This window comes from Procambarus clarkii, unplaced genomic scaffold, assembly GCF_040958095.1.
Source record: "Procambarus clarkii isolate CNS0578487 unplaced genomic scaffold, FALCON_Pclarkii_2.0 HiC_scaffold_267, whole genome shotgun sequence".
NCBI lineage: Eukaryota > Metazoa > Arthropoda > Malacostraca > Decapoda > Cambaridae > Procambarus > Procambarus clarkii.
Genome location: NW_027189300.1, coordinates 42498 through 52355, shown reverse-complemented (window position 1 = coordinate 52355; position 9858 = coordinate 42498). Strand labels below are relative to the sequence as shown.

At 43.2% G+C, this 9858-nt stretch overlaps 2 non-coding genes across 2 annotated transcripts; both read right to left on the bottom strand.

Moving 5' to 3' along the window:
- Positions 1 to 1184: 1184 nt before the first annotated feature.
- Positions 1185 to 1303, bottom strand: LOC138361230 (5S ribosomal RNA). Its single transcript, XR_011226858.1, has one exon. It is a non-coding gene; the product is annotated as a 5S ribosomal RNA (ribosomal RNA).
- Positions 1304 to 9528: 8225 nt separating this feature from the next.
- On the bottom strand, positions 9529 to 9647 carry LOC138361257 (5S ribosomal RNA). The gene has a single exon (XR_011226883.1). It is a non-coding gene; the product is annotated as a 5S ribosomal RNA (ribosomal RNA).
- Between the last annotated feature and the right edge of the window lie 211 nt (positions 9648 to 9858).

Sequence of the window (9858 nt, the reverse complement as noted above, 5' to 3'; positions counted from 1 at the left end):
TGGTGTTTTGGAAGTCGCGAGTTCAAACGACCCAATGGGAATAATACTTTTTTTTTTTTGCCATACAATCTTCCTAATACTATTATGTAGGTTTGTGTGTGTTTTTTTATTCATTCTTTGGTTTTATAGATGACATACATATTGACTCCTTTTACCGGTCCTTAATTAGGCTCTGGGGAAGCAATGGTGGTGGTGGTGGTGGTGGTGGTGGTGCATTTAAAACTAAACCAAAAATCACCAGTTCTGGACGCGTCAAATATCATATCCGCTTAATGTGTCTACAACCTAATTACTTAAAACTACACTATTTAATTCATTCATATCATGTGCATATTGGTCATTATGCTCATACAACCGACATCAAAATTTATTTTCATTATTAGAATCATACATTTCATCAAGTAATACAGATACAAAGAGATTTTCTTTCTGAGAAGACCGTTAGTATTGGCTTGCAGGCAGGCAGGCAGGCAGGCATTTGAGGGTTATTATTTCGCCTGTTGATTGGGGGGAGGGTTGATGTGTTAGGGGGTTTTCGGTTAGATGTGGTGGTGGTGATTGGTGGTGGTGATTGGTGGTGATTGGTGGTGATTGGTGGTGGTGGTGGTGGTGGTGGTGGTAGTAGGTGGGAGTTGGGGGTGGGGGGGGGGGGGGAGGGAAGGGGAGGGGAATGATGGTCTGTGGATTCCTTCTCCGTACCCTTTACATATAAGCAAAAATATGCCTTCTTGTGGGTATAGAAACATTAACACAAATTATATCAGTAACTGATATTGTAGCCTTTTAAACAGAAAAGATTTGTACATACAAATACTTTTTAATTATCATTTATTTGTGGAAATGGCATTTACGTCATTAAATTGATACCTCAGCATCAAGCTAGTGTCCTGCAGCAGTGGTCCAGTGGTAAAGTGTATATAAGTGATGCGTATTCTTGGAGTTGCGAGTTCAAACCCGGATTAAGCTATATATATATATATATATACAACATGTTTTGTTTTGGTTGTTTGTTTTTGTATAAAGCCTCACACAATATCTATATTAAGCGAGTTTGTTTTAAACATGACATACATATTAATTCATTTTACCAGGCCTTATTCCACACAACTCCGTGAATTTCCCGTGGAGCCAGCCATTCAAACAAAAACAAACGAAACAAAACAAAACAAAACAAAAAACATTATTGCCAACAGCATTTGGTGTTCCCAGGCGGTCACCCATCCAAGTACTAACCAAACCCAACGTTGCTTAACTTCGCTGATCGGACGAGAAGCGGTGTTCTCAACGTGGTATGGCCGTTGGCATGAGACTGCCTACACATTGTGGCTAATAACCAACTCTTTTAAGTCATCGCGGCAGGATACGGACCTGCTTGTGGTGTCTTAATGGTAATTGTATCCTAACATATTTTTGTCTCCTTGGCATGGATATTTAACATCGTTTATTCAGTCTTGGGTTTATGTTCTTTCGCCATTTACAGACATTTTACATCTACCTACTTCCTCAGCCTGCCCTGCCAATTTCTAATGAATTTGTGGATTTTCTTTTGTAATACAAACATGTGTGTGCTCATCTGCTCTTCAGTTTTTATGATATTTGTCTCATCTGTCCTGCTTTATGATACTTTTACAAAGAACATGAACAAATGCTTCTATTTTAGAGAAGATATGGGATCCAGGTTTCGGAGCCGTAAAACCAACCGTCGTGATTGGTGGACGAGTTGCCAGGTTGCAGCTTCTGTACCGTGCCGGCACATAAATAGGTTCGGCTCAAGCGGCGGCAGCATCATTCCCCCGTGACTGTCTGAGCGTCTCTCATCACCTTGGTTGGTTCATCATCATCATGGTAGAAGCAAAGCCTACCAAGAAGGCTGCGGCTGCTGCTGCTGTGGTGGCCACCACCAGGAAACCTCGCGTCCAGGTTGCTCACCCGAAAACTAGTCAAATGGTTCTAGCCGCGGTCGCAGCACTCAAAGACCGTAAGGGCTCGTCTCTACAAGCAATCAAGAAGTACGTTGTTGCCAACAACAAAGTCGAGGCTGCCAAGATCGCCATTTACATCCGAAGATTTCTCAAGAAAGCAGTGGCTGACGGCATTCTTGTTCAGACCAAGGGAAGTGGAGCTAGTGGATCATTCAAGCTGGCCGTAGCAGAGAAGAGGGCCGTTCTAACTCCCAAGAAAGCCACCACAACCAAGAAACCATCTACAGCAGCAAAGAAGGCCGTGGTAACTCCCAAGAAAGCCGCCACAAGCAACAAACCACCTACAGCCTTGAAAAAGAAGCAGCAGCAGCAGCAGCAGCTTGTTGTTGGGAACAAAAAGCCCAAAATAAAGAGAGCTTCAAAATCTCCCAAACCACCCAAGGCAAAGAAAGCTGTCAAAAAAACAACAAAGGCAAAATAAACGACGACATGCAAGCAGCATGAATACACATGACAATAAACATCCAGGCCTCCCCCCTCAGTGGAGGGGCCTCATATGATTCCAAAAAAGAGTTTAGTTTTGTAGACAAATAAATCATTACTTTTGGGGTAGATTTACTCTGTATATTATATATATATATATATATATATATATATATATATATATATATATATATATATATATATATATATTATATATAATATACATATATATTATATATATATATATATATATAATATATATATATATAATATATAATATATAATATACATCTCTATTATATATATATATAATATACATATATATATATATATATATATATATATATATATATATATATATATATATATATATATATACATGGGTGAGGTGATATGGTACCAAAGTTTTGGGTAAGGTGATTGACATTTACACAAGATAAAACACGAACCAATGGGAATAAAAACATAAGAATGGAAGTAACTGCAGAAGGCCTATTGGCCCATAACACAAGCACTTCCTCTTGATGCTTCTATATTGGTTCAGAGTCTTGAAGCTATAATAATATATATATATATATATATATATATATATATATATATATATATATATATATATATATATATATATATATATACACACAAAACTAAATAGTCTTGTTAGACAAATTGCCCCTATTAGAGGCAAGTTGACTAACAAGCCGAATGACTGGCAATTGTTTTGAATTTGAGTTAAATCTAACATAGAAATGTAATCAAACCTAACCTAACCTATGCTAACCCAAGCTAAGCTAACCTAACCTAACCTAAGCTAACCCAAGCTAAGCTAAGCTAACCTAACCTAAGCTAAGCTAACCTAACCTAACCCAGCAATTCATGATCTTAATATAATACTGTTAATTGGATAAACCAATTTGGAAAGAAATGTTCGAAAATAACAAAATTAACTGTGCTTGTTAGGAAAATTGGGCCTTGCATACTTGTCCCAATAGTGTGGTTCTCGCTTTTAGGTACGACATAAACGTATACCTAAGTTGAGAGAGAAAAAGATTCTCACTCAAACATGCATATCGATTGCCAGTCCTGAATTCTGGGTAGATATTCGTGTCCTCCCTTTTCATTTACCATCATTTGGATACTATCAAAACAGCTCTGAGAAGGATAAAATGAATAAAACGGGTAGCTCACTCATGTAAAAAGGAAGAGTTGGGAAAGATCTCTCTCTCTCTCTCTCCCCCTCACACCCCCCCCCCCCCCCACCAATGATCCTGCTCTGCTAGTATATAACGTAACAAACCTTCCCCCCCCCCCCCCCCAATCAGAGTCCCTTTAAGCATGCGAGGATAAAAAATAGATTTCATAAGACCCAATGTGCTAGCTGATATCAAAACAATTTATGTTATCGTCTATTAAGCCCTTCAGTAAAAAAGTATAGGGACCTAATTAGGTCCCGTTTTGAGGTGGTGGTGGGTGGAATCGATGGATTAGCCAAGCTCTTATCCGCCGAATCCGTAGAGGGTACGACCCTGGCGCTTCAGAGCGTACACCACGTCCATGGCAGTGACGGTCTTCCTCTTGGCGTGTTCCGTGTAGGTTACAGCATCACGGATGACGTTCTCGAGGAACACCTTCAGGACGCCACGGGTCTCTTCGTAGATGAGACCCGAAATACGCTTGACGCCGCCACGACGAGCTAAGCGACGAATAGCGGGCTTGGTGATGCCCTGGATGTTGTCACGTAGCACCTTACGATGACGCTTGGCGCCACCCTTTCCGAGTCCCTTGCCTCCCTTGCCGCGTCCAGTCATGGTGTTGTAGTTGTGTGAATCGAATTGACGAATGCCCGCACGATTTCCCGACTATATCCCATCAAGCGGACGTACTAGTAGCATTGCAACTCCTGCCTGCCCTTACTTTACGCTTGTGGTCGAATAGACACGGCTTTCTCACAACGCTTTCAAAACTGCAGTTGCCTACTCGTCTGTTTCACGTCCCTGTGAAATGACTTTTGCACAAATCCAAAAAATAGAGCAAAATCAGCGATAATAGTGATTGAGGTGAGCCGCCTGTTGGCTGCAGCCAGAGGAAGGAGGGGAGGGGCAACGGGGTGACGTAGGCGAGTCGAGCAGCCAATGGCGCTCGAGCAAGCGCCTCGAGACGGCGTATATAAGCAAAAATTTTTCGGCGCCGGCCATCACAAACCACAGTTGTTCACCATGGCTCGCACCAAGCAGACTGCTCGCAAGTCCACGGGAGGCAAGGCTCCTCGTAAGCAGCTGGCCACCAAGGCAGCACGCAAGTCTGCTCCTGCCACAGGGGGTGTGAAGAAGCCTCACCGTTACAGGCCCGGAACGGTCGCCCTGCGTGAGATCCGTCGTTACCAGAAGAGCACCGAGTTGCTCATCAGGAAACTTCCCTTCCAGCGTCTGGTGCGCGAGATTGCCCAGGACTTCAAGACCGATCTTCGCTTCCAGTCGTCTGCCGTCATGGCTTTACAGGAGGCATCCGAGGCTTACCTGGTCGGTCTCTTCGAGGACACTAACCTCTGTGCCATCCACGCCAAGCGTGTCACCATCATGCCAAAGGACATTCAGCTTGCTCGCCGTATCCGTGGAGAGCGTGCATAAGCTAAATCGACCACCCTAGTATACACCAAACTCGGCCCTTCTCAGGGCCAAAATATCCTTCTAAGGAGATTTCAGACATTCCTAGCATCAGTCATATGAATTAACCTTCATCTACACATATAATAAATAAATAAATAAATAAATAAACAAATACACTAATTTAGGTGTCATACATACACGTGATATCAATAAATCAAGTCATTTGTAGTACAACCTGTTCTCTTACAAACAAAACGCCGTCGCTTTTCGCTCTTATGCACTGTCAAGGATCACCCACCCCCCACCCCCCCAAAATAAAAATTGTCATACTGTACTAGAAATAAAAGCAGCTTGTATAAGTGACATACTGTCCAGTCCTGTTTTATTCTGTTTTCGGTCCTCTGGCTTAATCTGTTAAGTTAGGAGATGACATTTTAAATTAACCGTTTTCTTGACATTTTCAAACCTAAGAGGGTGGCCTGCATAGTAATCCTAATGTGGAACATAACAATGAATCTCTAATCTCTAGAAAAAAGATACCGAGTGCTTATATGTGTTGAGAGAGAGAGAGAGAGAGAGAGAGAGAGAGAGAGAGAGAGAGAGAGAGAGAGAGAGAGAGAGAGAGAGAGAGAGAGAGAGAGAGAGAGAGAGAGAGAGAGACACAGACAGACAGACAGACAGACAGACAGACAGACAGACAAGACAGACAGACAGACAGACAGACAGACAGACAGACAGACAGACAGACAGACAGAGACTGAGAGAGAGAAACACACACAGACAGTTTCATAAATATTCTCATTTTATAGCTATTTGCTTTCAGTGACAGAGGTTTTTGTTATAATAGTATTGGTGTCTAACACTCACAATCTCTTTAGAAATTAAAGTGTGGCTCCAATGGAGCCGAGTTTGTTGGTTTGAGGCCAAGCCACCACCACAGGGCAGTAAGTAAGCCGTTTACTTGGAGGAGGTGTACTTGGTGACGGCCTTAGTGCCCTCAGAGACGGCGTGCTTGGCCAGTTCTCCGGGCAACAGGAGCCTTACAGCCGTCTGGATCTCCCGACTGGTAATGGTGGAACGCTTGTTGTAGTGGGCCAGGCGAGAAGCCTCGGCGGCGATGCGCTCGAAGATGTCGTTCACGAACGAGTTCATGATCGACATGGCTTTGGAAGAGATACCAGTGTCGGGGTGGACCTGCTTCAGCACTTTGTAGATGTAGATGCTGTAGCTCTCCTTCCTCCTGCGCTTCTTTTTCTTATCGCCCTTGGCAATGGCCTTCTGGGCCTTTCCGGCCTTCTTGGCAGCCTTTCCAGATGCCTTGGGTGGCATGATGATGCTCGTGCTGGCTGGCGTTGCGATACAATAATGAACTTTTGCGCGAGTCGAGCTTTCCTTTTATATCCCGCTCGCGACTCAGCTCAGAGCGGGTCGCGTGGCGGAGCGCGCTGATTGGTCAGTGGCGGACTCCCTTGATCCTGAGCGGGGTATATAACACGAAGCTCGATCTGCGGGCCGGCATTAAAACACCACAAACCCACAACAGCAGCAGCAATGTCAGGACGCGGCAAGGGAGGCAAAGTGAAGGGCAAGTCAAAGTCTCGCTCCAGCAGGGCCGGACTTCAGTTCCCCGTGGGCAGAATTCACCGTCTGCTGCGTAAGGGCAACTACGCCGAACGCGTCGGTGCTGGCGCTCCTGTCTACCTGGCAGCCGTCATGGAATACCTCGCTGCCGAAGTTCTCGAGCTCGCCGGTAACGCCGCACGTGACAACAAGAAGACCCGTATCATCCCACGTCACTTGCAGTTGGCCATCCGCAACGACGAAGAACTCAACAAACTTCTGTCTGGCGTAACCATTGCACAGGGAGGTGTTCTTCCAAACATTCAGGCAGTTCTTTTGCCAAAGAAGACAGAGAAGAAGTAAGCACTTCTGCCACCCACCGCGACAAATACCATAACCAGGCTCCATCCGGAGCCACACACACTTTAATAGAGAGATTCAAGTAGACAATCAACTTTCAAACATTAATAATAACATTTATATTGATTTCATTTGGAATGTGTACATAACAAACAAACAAAACAAAATTATAGGGGATATTCAGCATCACTTGGAATATTAACCAATCATATAAATCCAATATATATTTTATATTTTACTTTAAGCGAGGAATTCATATTCTATCCATTTTTAATCATACAAATGAACAAAAGCAATTCTTCACTAGACGTAATGAATGAATAAATGATCAAGGTTTTAATGTGTTTCATGAATATATATATATATATATATATATATATAATATATATATATATATATATATATATATTATATATATATATATATATATATTAATACTTGTGAACCAGAATATGTTTGAGCAGCAGCGATCGTGCCTGCCATTGGCCGAAGTGCAACAATTCAAATAATTTAAAGGGCCTGCTCGGGTATATAAGAGAGGCTGGGAGACTGGGGCCGGTGGTGGGTGATGGGTGATGAGTGATGGTGTGGTGTGGTGTGGTGTTGTTAAGAGTTGATTTACGGCCAGCCAGCCAGCCAGCCAGCCAGCCAGCTGCAGCCAAGGCAGGGCAGGGCAAGGCAAGGCAAGGCAAGGCAAGGCAAGGCAAGGCAAGGCAAGGCAAGGCAAGGCAAGGCAAGGCAAGGCAGGCAGGCAGGCAGGCAGGCAGCCAGGCAGCCAGGCAGCCAGACAGGCAGGCAGGCAGGCAGGCAGGCAGGCAGGCAGGCAGGCAGGCAGGCAGGCAGGCAGGCAGGCAGGCAGGCAGGCAGGCAGGCAGGCAGGCAGGCAGCAGCAGGCAGGCAGGCAGGCAGGCAGGCAGGCAGGCAGGCAGGCAGGCAGGCAGCCAGGCAGCCAGCCAGCCAGCCAGCCAGCCAGCCAGCCAGCCAGCCAGCCAGCCAGCCAGCCAGCCAGCCAGCCAGCCAGCCAGCCAGCCACTCCCACTTTGTATTTATATGCATTCAATTTATATTCAAACATTATATATGTTAAGGGCCTTGTTTTAGTGTTTATTTTAAAAATGACAAACATCGAGTCATTTTACCAGTCCTTTAGCGTTAACGGTGATGCATTTTAAAACTGAACATAAATCGCCTTTTCTGGATATATCAAATATCGAATCCGCTTAATGTGCCTACAATTCAATCATTCAAAAAATACATAATTTACATCAAGCCTTTTCATAGAACAGACAATAAGATTTGTACATGCAAAAAAAAAAAAAAATCCTTTAAGTTATCAATACAATGTGAGAAAACTTTACTTTTATAACTAAAGTTGCACAATTATACCAACTCTATGGTGGCTGGGTTGTAAGGTGTGTGGCTGGTGTTTTGGAAGTCGCGAGTTCAAACGACCCAATGGGAATAATACTTTTTTTTTTTTGCCATACAATCTTCCTAATACTATTATGTAGGTTTGTGTGTGTTTTTTATTCATTCTTTGGTTTTATAGATGACATACATATTGACTCCTTTTACCGGTCCTTAATTAGGCTCTGGGGAAGCAATGGTGGTGGTGGTGGTGGTGGTGGTGGTGCATTTAAAACTAAACCAAAAATCACCAGTTCTGGACGCGTCAAATATCATATCCGCTTAATGTGTCTACAACCTAATTACTTAAAACTACACTATTTAATTCATTCATATCATGTGCATATTGGTCATTATGCTCATACAACCGACATCAAAATTTATTTTCATTATTAGAATCATACATTTCATCAAGTAATACAGATACAAAGAGATTTTCTTTCTGAGAAGACCGTTAGTATTGGCTTGCAGGCAGGCAGGCAGGCAGGCATTTGAGGGTTATTATTTCGCCTGTTGATTGGGGGGAGGGTTGATGTGTTAGGGGGTTTTCGGTTAGATGTGGTGGTGGTGATTGGTGGTGGTGATTGGTGGTGATTGGTGGTGATTGGTGGTGGTGGTGGTGGTGGTGGTGGTAGTAGGTGGGAGTTGGGGGGGGGGGGGGGGGGAGGGAAGGGGAGGGGAATGATGGTCTGTGGATTCCTTCTCCGTACCCTTTACATATAAGCAAAAATATGCCTTCTTGTGGGTATAGAAACATTAACACAAATTATATCAGTAACTGATATTGTAGCCTTTTAAACAGAAAAGATTTGTACATACAAATACTTTTTAATTATCATTTATTTGTGGAAATGGCATTTACGTCATTAAATTGATACCTCAGCATCAAGCTAGTGTCCTGCAGCAGTGGTCCAGTGGTAAAGTGTATATAAGTGATGCGTATTCTTGGAGTTGCGAGTTCAAACCCGGATTAAGCTATATATATATATATATACAACATGTTTTGTTTTGGTTGTTTGTTTTTGTATAAAGCCTCACACAATATCTATATTAAGCGAGTTTGTTTTAAACATGACATACATATTAATTCATTTTACCAGGCCTTATTCCACACAACTCCGTGAATTTCCCGTGGAGCCAGCCATTCAAACAAAAACAAACGAAACAAAACAAAACAAAACAAAAAACATTATTGCCAACAGCATTTGGTGTTCCCAGGCGGTCACCCATCCAAGTACTAACCAAACCCAACGTTGCTTAACTTCGCTGATCGGACGAGAAGCGGTGTTCTCAACGTGGTATGGCCGTTGGCATGAGACTGCCTACACATTGTGGCTAATAACCAACTCTTTTAAGTCATCGCGGCAGGATACGGACCTGCTTGTGGTGTCTTAATGGTAATTGTATCCTAACATATTTTTGTCTCCTTGGCATGGATATTTAACATCGTTTATTCAGTCTTGGGTTTATGTTCTTTCGCCATTTACAGACATTTTACATCTACCTACTTCCTCAGCCTGCCC